Raw genomic sequence first — 15,075 nt, 5'->3', positions numbered from 1 at the left:
ATGATCACGCTTCAGAAGCTTTACAATTTTAAGAGTGCTGCATCCCTCTGCAAGATATCTCACTTTTCTGAGCCTGTCAAGTCCTTCTTTTGACCCATTTTGCCAAAGGAAAGGAAGTTGCCTAATAATTATGCACACCTGATATAGGGTGTTGATGTCATTAGACCACACCCCTTCTCATTACAGAGATGCACATCACCTAAAATGCTTAATTGGTAGTAGGCTTTCGAGCCTATACAGCTTGGAGTAAGACAACATGCATAAAGAGGATGATGTGGTCAAAATACTCATTTGCCTAATAATTCTGCACTCCCTGTATTCAGTATAGGTGACAAACACAGATAATTGAAAATGGTCAAATGATACACCTTAAAGGATGTGTAGGGCACATGATGGTTTTATTATGAATGCAGTTTTCCAAAATGCCAGCAGAATCTATGCATCTAAGCATTATAGCTGTGTGGGGACATTTTACATACATACAGTGAGAATATGTGAGAATAATGTCTTGCTAAAACTATATCTGTATTGTCCCTCACAATACTTAGAGCCCTTCCAAAGTAATGTCAAATGCAATGTACCCTCTATATATTTAGGGTTGGGTGAAATGGAACATGAAAATTGCATCTGTATTGGGAATTCAAGTTTTGGAATCAGCATCCTAATGGCACCTAGTGGCTGTAAAACCTAGACTACGCCTTTAATGATGTAACAATTTTTCTCTGGCATAAGTATGTTCTGGTCAGACACTGTGTTAGCAATTTCAGTATGTATGGGCCAGGCAAGGCATACTTGGCTTTGATCAAACCACTTAAAAACAGTTGGTCAGGTACTAAGGACAGCGTTCACAACCTAGTAGCACCATAAGCACTACATTTGCATATAGTGGTTATGGTGACTGGTCTGCTACTCTTTAATAAAATGATGCATTGTGCATTACATGTTTTTATACATATATACATAACTTTTATTTATTAGTTAACATAGTTCTATTTACTAATGCCTTATTTTTAAATGATGACTCTGATATGCTGTGTTCCTTGTTCCTTGTCCAAGATAGCCTTTGCTGACTCTTTCATTGCTTTGCTTGTATTCACCATGGTGATCCTATGCCTCATACAGAATATCTGAGCCTTAAGGCAAAGCATATGGAAAATGCTTTAATTTTACATTTGTTTCCCTCCTGACTCCTGATAAATTGCTTTCTTTGCATTAGAGGGAAAGTAGATCTTTAGATTAAATAAATCACAAATACACATAGAATCGTGTTACCAGAATAAATAGGGTTTTTTTTTAGATTAGTATTTGCTCCTGCAGCAAAATATTGATGAAACCCAACCAAGATCAGCTCTGTTTATCTTTCTTCTCAGCTAAATAGAACAATCCTTTAGATACCGACTGGAAGGGGATTTTGGAAGATACAAAATGAATTTTCAAAATTGCTAGATATTACATATGTTAAACAGAAAAGTGGCAGATGTATGCACAATTAAATATATTTATCAAACAACTGTGTATGAAGAGGCAATGTCAAACAATTAGGGATTATTCTAGCTTCGGTGAGGGAATAATCTAAATTTTATTAAAGACAGGAGGTGAATATGTTGCTTTACCTTCTTTACTGAAAACCTCCAGCAGCAAAGATACAGTTAACACAACTGTTCAGAACAACCAATCAGAACAAAACAAAAGCAGTTTAAAACCACTTAGGCAGACCATCTCACTTCCTCTTTCTTTGATGAGGTCGAGCAGGAGAGCATGAAGACCAAACAAATCCAACTGTAACAGGCACACTTAGATGAGAAACAGCCATAACCAGAAATAAACCAGATTACACTGCAAGGAAAAATAATCATTGTGAAAGTAAACTGCCAAGGCAGAATGTCACACCATACACATTAGTACATCAGCGAATTACGACATGAGAAAAATATGCACACGGACAACCAAAATCGTAGCACATAAAATGTATTTATTAATCAAACTTGAGACCATACATTGAAAAGAATACAACAATACCCCCAATTAACACAATAGAAAAAAAAAAAAAAACTATTTCGGGGAGGGAAACAAGGGTGGGAAATATTCGCCTCCTGTCTTCAATAACATTTCGAGTATTCCCTCACCGAGGCTAGAATAATCTCTAATTTTAAGGCAAAACAGGAGGCCTTATATTTGCAATTTTAACACCAAGACATAAAGACAGAAGAAACACTAGATCGCGTACGGAAGAAAAAAGTACGGAAAGTCGATTCCGTAGACCAATCAGCGGCGTTGAAAATATCTGCAAGGGATCCACCGGCTTCTAGAGCTGCTGACGCTGGAGCATCCGGAACCAAATAAGTCCCAAAGGAACTCGCCACGCCAGTCGATGAAAGAAGCAATTGAATCCAACGAGCGATTGTAGGTGCAGAAACAGCCCTAAACGGTCGGATGTAGGAAATCAATAACTGCCCATGGGCAGAAGGCCGAAAGGACAAAGTCACAGACAGATACGTCCACAGATAACGCGCCACACAGAGACGAGATCTATCTGGGAAGTAGAGATACGACACAGAAGACTAATTAGATTTCGTTCAGCGTAAAATAGAAACAGAGACACCCTCTGGTGAAAAGGAGAGAGATTCTACATCAAAAGCATAAACATCAGAAACGCATTGAAAAGACACAAGACATAACAGTAGAGCCAGCTTAGATGAAGGCTGGCGTAGAGATAAGTCCCAATTATCCGGCCATTCCTCAAGTAAGCGCAACAAGAGAGAAGTAAGCGGCCTCAAAAGGCACACACCTCGTAACAGTCTGCAGACTGAGGGGTCCTTACCAACGCCAGAACCTTGAGAAGGCATATGAGCTGCCGAGATAGCCGATCAGAAAACATTAATAGTCCTATATGACTTACCCTGAGAAAACAATTCGGCCAGGAAGTTCAGTACAACCATGATCGGGGCGTAAAGGGATCCAAACGTCTGTCCAGACACCAGCCATGCCAGGATCGCCAGGCGTGCAGATATGATCGACTGGTGCCAGATGCCCAAGAGTCCCAGAGTAATTATTTAGCCATTGTCGATAGGCCTGACACATCCCAGGAACCCCGGAAGCATTACAGGAGGATCCTGCACCAACAATATCACAGCACACAGCAATATGCATGACAGTGACTATAAAAATAAAAGCCAACAATAAAAGCATTAAATACAAATAAAATAACCCAGAGCAAACACACTCTCTGAGTTGGAAAATGCTCACCTGGAGGTAACAGCAAAGAAAGAGGAAGTGGGAGGGTCTGCCTAAGTGGTTTTATACTGCTCTTGTTTTGTTCTGATTGGTTTGTTCTGATTGGTTGTTGCTGGAGGTTTTCAGTAAAGAAGGTAAGCAAAATATGAAGCCTCCTGACTTGACTTAAAATTAAACAGTGGACCTAAGCATTCTCCTAGCCTGTCTACTGACAAGAAAAAGCACAACCATGGGCTTTTAACACTAAAGTTTATACACTAAATATTGATTTGTAGTCATTTGAAAGGCTTTTATAAAATTGCGTATCTCTTAAACCCTTGTATGTATCATAACTCTAATTTTACCACGTCTTACCTATCTTATTATGTATCTTTACCCCCCGTTGTGTCTCTCCTCCCCCATTTGTGTATCCTATCCCCCTCTTCTATCTCTTATCCCTTCATTTGTCTATTACTACCTTTTTTGTCTCTTATCCCCTCCCCCTTTTGAATGTCTTATGCTCCTTTTTAATTTTTTAAATTTTTTTTTGTAAATCGTGTTTTATTAAGATTTTATCCAAGAGATAGTAAAGATCAGGAGGAGCATGCAGGCCTCAAGAGGTAAAGCAGCAATATGACAATAGACACAGGTTACATAAAATCAAATGTTAAACATTGAGAATATACAGTTAAGGTGTAAAAATACATATTAATCATGGTGGCTGTAGCTGAAGGGCATACTGATGCATAGCTATCAACCATTTGTAGTGGTATTTGAGTAAGAGTATTCCGCCGGTCTGGCTGTGCTTACCAAAGAATCAAGGTATGTCTAAAACAATCCCCACATAGTGTAGGTTCAATGGTAAGCGGTTCCAAAAAGCGTAAGATTGTACAACCTACAATAATGACTCTTAGAGGTTGTGTATTCCAAATTAAGAACCTCCGCCCAGTGAGCTAGTATGCACTTGTAGTGTAGCTACGTCTCCCACCGCACGTATATGCGTTGTGTCTATATCTGGTTCATTTGCAAGAGCTTGTCCCTACGACTGAGAAATAAATAGAATGAAGAAAAAGGAAGAAGTAAGTTGAAGTTAAGGTATACAGCAGCGTAGATATACAGATAAATGAGAGAGGTAGGATAAGATGCAGGTAGGGTTAGGTGGGTGAGGATACGCTCCTTTTTTATAGCTCAGCCCCCTGTTGTGTTTATCACCCTCTTTAAAGTCATAGCCCACAACTTAGTTAGAGCAACAACCTTTCTTGTACCGGTTGATACTCCATGCAGCAGGGATCCTATCTGGAGATAACATTGTCCAATTACATTCTATTGATGCTACTTTTTGAATATAGTGCGATAATCACATCATGCAATAAGAATTCCTCTCTGTTCCCGAGATATAAATAAACATGTAATACAATTAACAAAATCGGGTTATGAGGCACACTACAATTTATGTTGCCTAACCATCTTGCCTTCTTTGTATCAGCCTACTTTGCAGCACTTGTCCCAAATCTGGAACTGTCACAGTTTTTGTTAGACAAACACCATGCACAAATGCATCAATGCATTGGATGGTACTACCAGAAATACCATCATCAGAATACACAACTTCACTACCAAGAAAAAAAATATTTTGGCAGCAAAAAAGAAAACCAAAGACAAGTAGAAAAGAGACTGTCACTGGGAAGTATTTTTTGTCAAAATGTTCTGCCCACACTCATTAAATTTTTGTTGTTAGTTGATTGAACAGTTCCTATATCTTACCTTATGGTCTATTCTTGTTCCACTTGTATCTTTATTCTTGGAAACAGATGATCAGTGCTTGCGGTTACTAATAAAATATAGAAGGGGCTGGACATACTATTGTCTACCTCCCCAAAAATGCGCACAGTATCCACCCTCCATACCTGCCATGGAGACTGGGGCTCCCCCTGTTTATTCCTCAATAAAAATACTGCATTTCCCCTCACCCTAATAATGAGGAGGATACCCAAAAAAAGATAATACATGTAAAAAAAGTTATACTTTACAATAGTGATGTCGCGAACATAACATTTTCGGTTTGTGAATGGCGAACGCGAACTTCCGCAAATGTTCGCGAACGGGCGAACCGGGCGAACCGCCATAGACTTCAATGGGCAGGCGAATTTTAAGACCCACAGGGACTCATTCTGGCCACAATAGTGATGGAAAAGTTGTTTCCAGGGGACTAACACCTGGACTGTGGCATGCCGGAGGGGGATCCATGGCAAAACTCCCATGGAAAATTACATAGTTGATGCAGAGTCTGGTTTTAATCCATAAAGGGCATAAATTACCTAACATTCATAAATTGTTTGGAATAACCTGCTTTAAAACATCAGGTATGATGTATCGATCAGGTAGTGTAAGGGTTACGCCCGCTTCACAGTGACAGACCAAACTCCCCGTTTAACGCACCGCAAACAACCGCAAACAGTCCATTTGCACAACCGCAAACTCCCCATTTGCACAAGGTTGGATACCAAGCTAGCCATGTCCCGTTCCTTGTCCTCACTGATGTCATTGAAGGTCTCTTCCTCCACCCAGCCACGTACAAAACCAAGGGTCCCCGAAAGGTGACAACAAGCCCCCTGGGACGCCTGCTGTGTTTGGTCTTCCACCTCCTCAAAGCCACCTTCCTCCTCTGACTCCTCTTCTTCAGACTCCTCTCTCTGCATTGCCTCTCTCTGCGTTATTATAAGGTGTGTTAAATAGTACTATTCCTATCAGTTTAATCCCTGTTACGTCTCCTATCAGGGGACATGTATATAAGGCATCGATTTTAGGAAGCGGGAGATGGAAAAAGATGCTTGGTCGGTCCTCCTACTTCAAATTTGGGGCACTGCACGTGCAATCTAATGAGCCACCAGATAGGAGTGGTGTGTTAAGTAGAACTATTCCTATCAGTTTAATCCCTGTTACGTCCTGTATCAGGGGATGTGTATATAAGGCATCGATTTTTGGAAGCGGGAGATGGAAAAAGTTGCTTGGTCGGTCCTCCTACTTCAAATTTAGGGCACTGCGCGTGCAATCTAATGAGCCACCAGATAGGAGTGGTGTGTTAAGTAGTACTATTCCTATCAGTTTAATCCCTGTTACGTCCCCTATCAGGGGACGTGTATATAAGGCATCGATTTTAGGAAGCGGGAGATGGAAAAAGATGCTTGGTCGGTCCTCCTACTTCAAATTTGGGGCACTGCACGTGCAATCTAATGTGCCACCAGATAGGAGTGGTGTGTTAAGTCGTACTATTCTTATCAGTTTAATCCCTGTTACGTCCTGTATCAGGGGACGTGTATATAAGGCATCGATATTTGGAAGCGGGAGATGGAAAAAGTTGCTTGGTCGGTCCTCCTACTCCAAATTTAGGGCACTACGCGTGCAATCTAATGAGCCACCAGATAGGAGTGGTGTGTTAAGTAGTACTATTCCTATCAGTTTAATCCCTGTTACGTCCCCTATCAGGGGACGTGTATATAAGGCATTGATTTTAGGAAGCGGGAGATGGAAAAAGATGCTTGGTCAGTCCTCCTACTTCAAATTTGGGGCACTGCGCGTGCAATCTAATGTGCCACCAGATAGGAGTGGTGTTTTAAGTAGTACTATTCCTATCAGTTTAATCCCTGTTACGTCCCCTATCATGGGACGTGTATATAAGGCATCGATTTTAGGAAGCGGGAGATGGAAAAACATGCTTGGTCGGTCCTCCTACTTCAAATTTGGGGCACTGCACGTGCAATCTAATGTGCCACCAGATAGGAGTGGTGTGTTAAGTAGTACTATTCCTATCAGTTTAATCCCTGTTACGTCCCCTATCAGGGGACGTGTATATAAGGCATCGATTTTAGGAAGAGGGAGATGGAAAACGATGCTTGGTCGGTCCTCCTACTTCAAATTTGGGGCACTGCACGTGCAATCTAATGTGCCACCAGATAGGAGTGGTGTGTTAAGTAGTCCCCCTCATCAGGCCTTTTTTAGTCGAATGTATCGCCCACTGTCAGTCCCTTCGGGATCCATCCCTCATTCATCTTAATAAAGGTGAGGTAATCTAGACTTTTTTGACCTAGGCGACTTCTATTCTCAGTGACAATACCTCCTGCTGCACTGAAGGTCCTTTCTGACAGGACACTTGAAGCGGGGCAGGCCAGAAGTTCTATCGCAAATTGGGATAGCTCAGGCCACAGGTCAAGCCTGCACTCCTCGGTCGAGTCGTTCTCTGATGGTGGACCCTGAAGGGCTGTGGCTATGCGTAGGACTTAAAAAGCTCTGCATGTCCTCCATCAACAACACGTCTGTAAAGCATCCTGTCCTTGCCGGCATGATCGTGGAAGTAGGAGGATTACTTTCACCTCTTCCCCTGTTAGATTCTCGTTGTGCTGTGACATCACCCTTATACGCTGTGTAAAGCATACTTTTTAATTGATTTTGGAACTGCTGCATCCTTTCCGACTTGCCGTAATTCGGTAACATTTCAGGCACTTTCTGCTTATACCGGGGGTCTAGTAGCGTGGACACCCAGTACAGGTCGTTCTCCTTCAGCATTTTTATACGAGGGTCCCTCAACAGGCACGACAGCATGAAAGACCCCATTTGCACAAGGTTGGATGCCGAGCTACTTATGTCCTGTTCCTCGTCCTCAGTGATCTCTCTGAAGGTATGTTCTTCCCCCCCAGCCCGTACAACACCACGGGTACCAGATAGGTGACAACGAGCACCCTGGGATGCCTGTTGTGGTTGGTCTTCCTCCTCCTCCTCAAAGCCACATTCCTCCTCTGACTCCTCTTCCTCTCAATCCTCTTCCAGCATTGCCGCAGGTCCAGCAAGCGATGCTGATAAGGCTGTTTCTGGTGGTGATGGTGACCACAACTCTTCCTCTTCACGCTCATCTACGGCCTGATCCAGCACTCTTCGCAGGGCACGCTCCAGGAAGAAAACAAATGGTATGATGTCCCTGATGGTGCCTTCGGTGCGACTAACTAGGTTTGTCACCTCCTCAAAAGGACACATGAGCCTACAGGCATTGCGCATGAGCGTCCAGTAACGTGGCAAAAAGATTCCCAGCTCCGCAGAGGCTGTCCTAGTACCCCGGTCATACAAATATTAATTAATGGCTTTTTCTTGTTGGAGCAGGCGGTCGGACATTAGGAGTGTTGAATTCCAACATGTCGGGCTGTCGTAAATCTAGCGCCTCACTGGCATGTTGTTTCGCCGCTGGATATCGGAAAAGTGCGCCATGGCCGTATAGGAACGCCTGAAATGGCCACACACCTTCCTGGCCTGCTTAAGGATGTCCTGTAAGCCTGGGTACTTATGCACAAAGCGTTGTACATTGCCCAAATGCAATGCCGCCAACAAATTTCTTCCGTTGTCACAAACCACTTTGCCGATCTCCAGTTGGTGCGGAGTCAGCCACTGATCCACCTGTGTATTCAGGGCGGACAGGAGTGCTGGTCCGATGTGACTCTCTGCTTTCAGGCAAGTCAACCCCAAGACGGCGTGACACTGCCGTATCCGGGATGTGGAACAGTACCTGGGGATCTGGGGGGGTGCCGTTGATGTGGAGCAAGACACAGCAGCAGAAGAGGACTCAGCCAAGGAGGTTATGGAAGAGGATGGAGTAGAAGGAGTAGAGGAGGTGGCAGCAGGACTGCCTGCAACTGGTGGCGGTGTCACCAACTCCTCTGCAGAGCCAGGCATTCCATGCTTGGCAGTCGTCAGCAGCTCTACCCAATGCGCAGTGTAGGTGATATACCTGCCCTGACCATGCTTTGCAGACCAGGTATCAGTGGTCAGATGGACCCTTGCCCCAACACTATGTGCCAGACATGCCATTACTTCCTTTTGCACAATCGAGTTCAGGTTGGGGATTGCCTTTTGTGCAAAGAAATTTCGGCCGGGTACCTTCCACTGCGGTGTCCCAATAGCTACAAATTTTTTGAACGCCTCAGACTCCACCAGCTTGTATGGTAAAAGCTGGCAGGCTAAGAGTTCAGTCAAGCCAGCTGTCAGACGCCAGGCAAGGGGGTGACTTTGTGACATTGGCTTCTTACGCTCAAACATGTCCTTGACAGACACCTGACTGTGGGCAGATGAGCAGGAACTGCTCAAGGCAAGAGACGGAGGGGTGGATGGTTGAGAGGGGGCAAGGAGGACAGCAGTGGTTAACGTGGCTGAAGATGCTGGACCAGGAGGAGGATGGTGGCTTTGAGTTTGTGTGCTGCTTGTACTCATGTGTAGATCCCACAGGCGTTTGTGATGTGCGATCATGTGCCTTCGCAAAGCAGTTGTACCTAGGTGGGTGTTGGACTTCCCACGACTCAGTTTCTTTTGGCACAGTTTGCAAATGGCATCACTGTTGTCAGAGGCCAACACACACAAAAAATGCCACACTGCTGAGCTCTGCAATGACGGCATTCTGGTGGTAGCAACAGCATGCGTTGATTGGTGTGCTGTCTGGCTGACCCCGGGTGCCGATGCATGCTGTCTGACTGTGCCACTAGCTCCTTGCGACGACTTCCCCCTGCTTCCAACTCGTCTCCTCCTCCTCCTCTCTGTCTCCCAATCTGAACTTTCCCCCTGTTCTTCTTCTCTTCTAGCGGGCACCCACGTGACATCCACGGACGCATCGTCATCATCAACCGCTTCACTTGTATCTGACAACTCAACAAAGGAAGCAGCAGTGGGTACAACATCATCATCATCACACCGTACGTGTGTAATGCTGCCTGACTGAGACATATCCCTGTTATCTACATCCTCTTGCAATAATGGTTGCGCATCACTCATTTCTTCCAACTGATGTGTAAATTACTCCTCTGACATACCAAGTGAAGCGGCTGTGGTGCTAGTGTTGGTGGTGGCGGCAGGCGGCCAGGTGGTAACTTGAGAGGTGCCCGAAGCTAAGCTGGAGGAGGATGGTGCGTCGAGGTTCCGAGCGGAAGTTGTAGAAGATGGGTGTCCTGTGTTAGCCAGTCAACTATGTCCTCAGAACTCAGTACGTGGCCTCTGAACACTGGGCATTATTCTAGGGCTAAAGGGAATCACAGAACCACGACCACGACGGACCCTCCGGGGTGGCCTGTCTCTGCCTGTCATTTTTTTTTCGATTAGTGGTACTATGCGTGCAAGCTAGTGTGGCAACAGATATGAGTGGCACTGGTGTGACACTGTGCCCTGGCAGGCCCTGAAACGCACACTCGTGAAGGAAACTGACTGCTATTATATTACAGTCAAAAAAGTTTCGTTTTTTTTAAATGCAAGCTATTGTGACACCAGTGAGTGAGTGGTGGCACTGGGCAGGCCCTGAAACGCACACTAGTGAAGGAAACTGACTGCTATTATATTACAGTCAAAAAAGTTTAGTTTCTGTTAAATGCAAGCTATTGGGACACCAATGAGTGAGTGGTGGTACTGGGCAAGTGGGCACAGTATACGCTGTGAGCCTGACACACACGCTGACAGACAACTAACTGCTATTCAATCTATTACAGTCAAAATTTTATTTTTTTATTTTAAATGTACACTACTGTTACACCAGATATGAGTTGCACTGGTGTGACACTGTGCCCTGGCAGGCCCTGAAACGCACACTAGTGAAGGAAACTGACTGCTATTATATTACAGTCCAAAAAGTATTTTTTTTTGTTAAATGCAAGCTATTGTGACAGCAGTGAGTGAGTGGTGGCACTGGGCAGGCCCTGAAACGCACACTAGTGAAGGAAACTGACTGCTATTATACTACATTAAAAAAAGGTTTCTTTTGTTTAAATGCAAGCTATTGTGACACCAGTGAGTAAGTGGTGGCACTGGGCAAGTGGGCACAGTATATGCTGTGAGCCTGACACACAGGCTGGCTGGCAGGCAGGCAACTGCAATTACATTACACAGAAAAAAAAAAGCAGACTGATGTTCTAGCCCTAAAAAGGGCTTTTTGGGGGTGCTGTACTTACAGCAGAGATCAGATCAGTCCTTCAGGACTGTAGTGGACACTGAATACACTAGCCTAGCTATCAATTTCCATATCAAATCAGCAGCAGCTACACTGTCGCTACTCTCACTAAGAATGCAGCTTCACAATGAATGTAAAATGGATGCTGTCCAAGAGGTGGGAGGGTCTGGGAGGGAGGGTCTGCTGCTGAATGGCTGGAATGTGTCTGCTGACTGTGAGGTACAGGCCAGGGTCAAAGTTTACTCAATGATGACGAATAAGGGGTGGACCGAACAGCGCATGTGTTCGCCGTCCATGGCGAACGCGAACAAGCGATGTTCACCAGGAACTATTCGCCGGCGAACAGTTTGAGACATCACTACTTTCCAACAGACATCTTCTTTCTTCTTAAATCTTCATGTCTTCAGACCCACAAAAGCCCCCCTCCCCTCAATAATTCTCAACATTCCTATGAAAAAAAGAAACAAATTACAAAAACCTGATGAAAAAAAGTAAAACCTTGCTGCACCAAATGCCCCAGGGCTGAATTTCTCAATAGGCAGAGTAGGCACTTGCCTACAGGCTCCTGACCACTAGAGAGCGCCTGATTCCAGCACTTCTAATGCACTTGTAATTGAGATTACATAGGCTGAAAGGGAGAGATAAGTACCAGGAGCCTTGATCAGTGTCATCTGTAGTCAGCATTGATAGCACAGCAGCTGGACAGGAAGTCGAAGGATCACTTCCCATCTGCCTACTATTATCTAGTGAAACAGGGAATACCTTGCTGCATGAGCAGGGGAAGCTTTTAGTGATGCACTCTGTATAACCACTCCTGAAGCTATAATAACAATCTTAAATTATGATTGGACTACCGAAGACATAGGAGGGTGAGTACTTTGCAAGTAGCCCTTCAAACTCCAGCACTCATTTACCTTAATCCTATGTTTAATTATTTTAAAAAAATAAACACATCTACTACTAAATTTAAAACAACTCTGCATTTTAAGCAACTCTAACCCTAAACTCCATCGTTCTAAAACACACCTGTACCCAAATTCTAAAGACAACCTCACACTAGCCATAACACAATAATTCTAAACAGCCATTATACTACAAATTCAACACTTCTCAAACTGTTCTTTTTAACACTAAACACCCTATGTAATCTAACTTTGACATTAACCCCTCTCTAATCTTAAACCCCCTTTACTCTACCCATTTCTAACACAATTCTAACACTATCTTTAACCATGCATGCATTTACACAGTTGCACGCACACACACTATACACAGATTCAAACACAATACATTATATGTAGAATTATGAGCATACATACGTATGCAGTTGTCAAATGTGAATATGTTTTTTTTTTTTTAGATGTTTTTAGGCCTGTATTGTCCAGTTAATAAATTAATTATACTTATTGTTGGGTTGGTAAACAGCAGTTTTAGAATGTTATGCTTACAGCTGCCTGACATGTAAATCTGGCCCTGTTGAGTCCTGTGAGTGCTCTGCACAGAATGAGCTTTCAATGCATGAAAGCCTTTTTTTCCTTGCTTTGAAATCTCAGTAGAGTGCTCTGATTGGTTGGCTTGTTAGCCAACCAAAGTGCTCTGACAGGTAAGCATCACGTCTCTCGAGACTTGCCATGGGAACATTAATATAATCCAACCAATCAGAACCAATAGGAATTTTCAACATGGAATAGCCATGTGTCTGTTTCATCAAAATCCGGTATTTAGTGAATTACCCAGTAAGAGCTATTTTATTTGTGAATTTTTATTTTTTTTTAATTGCTATGGCTGGCAGATTGCAGGAATAGTAGCAATACACTGGCTTTCCCTCTACTACCTCCTTTCTGGCAGCACAGATGATAAGCTAAAAGGTTTGTGATTTAATTCTGCCTCAGCCCTCATGCACAAAACAATAAAATGTAAAGAGATCAGATTGAGGTAAATAGATAAATTGGTTGCTAGACAAGATCAGTCACATCTGGGAAAAAGATTAAAAATGTATATAAGCTACGTATGTGAAACAAAAAAAAGTTGGTTTTATTAAATAATTTTTGCTTAAGATTTTGCAAACCACTTCAAGGACAAGGCTACTACAATATAACAGGAAGGAAAACATTTACTAAGCAGTGAAAGTTCTGATTAATTTCATGTAAAAATCTATAAAATCCTATGAAGCGCTTTCATTTGCTTGAAATGAAAGCTTTTAGTAAATTATTTCTATTATTCACTGATCAGCCACAACATTAAAACCACCAGTTTAATATCATGTAGGCCCCTCTTGAGCTGCAAAAACAACTCTGATGCATTGAGATATGGACTCCACAAGACCTCTGAACGTGTCCTGTAGACATGTGCAATTCGTTTTGGTCCAAATGTAATTTCGGCAATTCGGACATTCAGATGCTTCCGAATGTCTGAATTGCCGAAGTCCTGAAATGCTATAGTCCTGAATTACCGAAGTGCCGAATTTCAGAAGTTCCGAACTGAATTGCCAAAGTGCAGAATTTTGGAAGTGCCGAAGTGCTTCGGATTTCTGAAAAGTGTCAAAACAGGAGAGGGAGGGAAAATTAAGGGATAGATGACAGGAACCTAACCCTAACATTAGTTATCGTTAGGAGTAGGGTTAAGGTCATTGTTAGGGGTAGGGTTAGGGTTAGGGAATTGCTGAAGTCCTGAATTCCCGAAGTGCCAAAGTAACGAATTGCCAAAGTGCTGAATTTCGGAAGTCCCGAACCGAATTTGTTGCCCATGCACATCCCTAGTGTCCTGTGGTATCTGGCGCCAAGACATTAGCAGTAGATCCTTTAATTCCTACAAGTTGCGATGTGGAGCCTCCGTATATCAGATTTATTGTTCCAGCACATCCCACAGATGCTCAATCAGATTGATATCTTGATTGTTTGGAGGCCAAGGCAACACCTTGAAATATTTGAAATGTTCCTCAAAGCATTCCGGAAACATTTTTGTAGTGTGGCAGGGTGCATTATTCTGCTGAAAGCTATTTCAGCATGGCACTATTGCCATGAAGGGGTGTACATGGTGTGCAACAATCTCTAGGTAGGTGGTACGTGTCAAAGTAACATCCGTATGTATGTCAGCACCCAAGGGTTCCCAGCAGAACATTTCCCAGAACATAACACTGCCTCTTCGTTTAGTACATCCTGCTGTCATATCACCAGGTAAATGATGTGCACGCACCCTGCCATCCACCTGATTTAAAAGAAAATGTGATTCATCAAACCAGGCATCTTTCTTCCATTGCTCCATGGTCCAGTACTGTAACTCGGTTCCAAATTAAGGCACTTTTGGCAATGAATAGAGGTCATAATGGACACGGGCACTGGTCTGCAACTACATAGCCCTATATGCAACAAACTGCAATGCATTGTGTGGTCTAACACAATTCTATCATGACAAGTGTAACATTTTTCATCAATTTGTGCTACAGTAGCTCTTCTGTGTGATCGGACAAGACAGGCACTTCCCATGTGCCTTAATGAGCCTTGGGCACTCATGACTGTGATGCTGGTTCACAGATTGTCCATCCTTGCTAAACCTTTGGTAGGTACTAACCACTGCATACTGGGAACACACCACAAGACTTACTATTTTGGAGATGCTGTGACTCAGTTGTCTAGCCATCAATAACTGTATCTTGTCAACATCACTCAGATCTTGTTGCTTGCCCATTTTTCCTGCTTCAAACACATGAAATTCAAGAACTGATTTCTGCTGCATTATATATCCCACCCCTTGACGGTTACTACCTAATATATGCCACCATCTCAATTATATAATCGATGATATTCATTTCACTTGACAGTGGGTTTAATGCAGTGGCAGATCCGTATATTCATCAAATTTATAACTACTTCTGCCTTTCTCGTGTTTTTGTT

The sequence above is a fragment of the Pelobates fuscus genome, chromosome 1 (genome assembly GCF_036172605.1).
Source record: "Pelobates fuscus isolate aPelFus1 chromosome 1, aPelFus1.pri, whole genome shotgun sequence".
NCBI lineage: Eukaryota > Metazoa > Chordata > Amphibia > Anura > Pelobatidae > Pelobates > Pelobates fuscus.
This window is presented reverse-complemented; position numbering follows the sequence as displayed.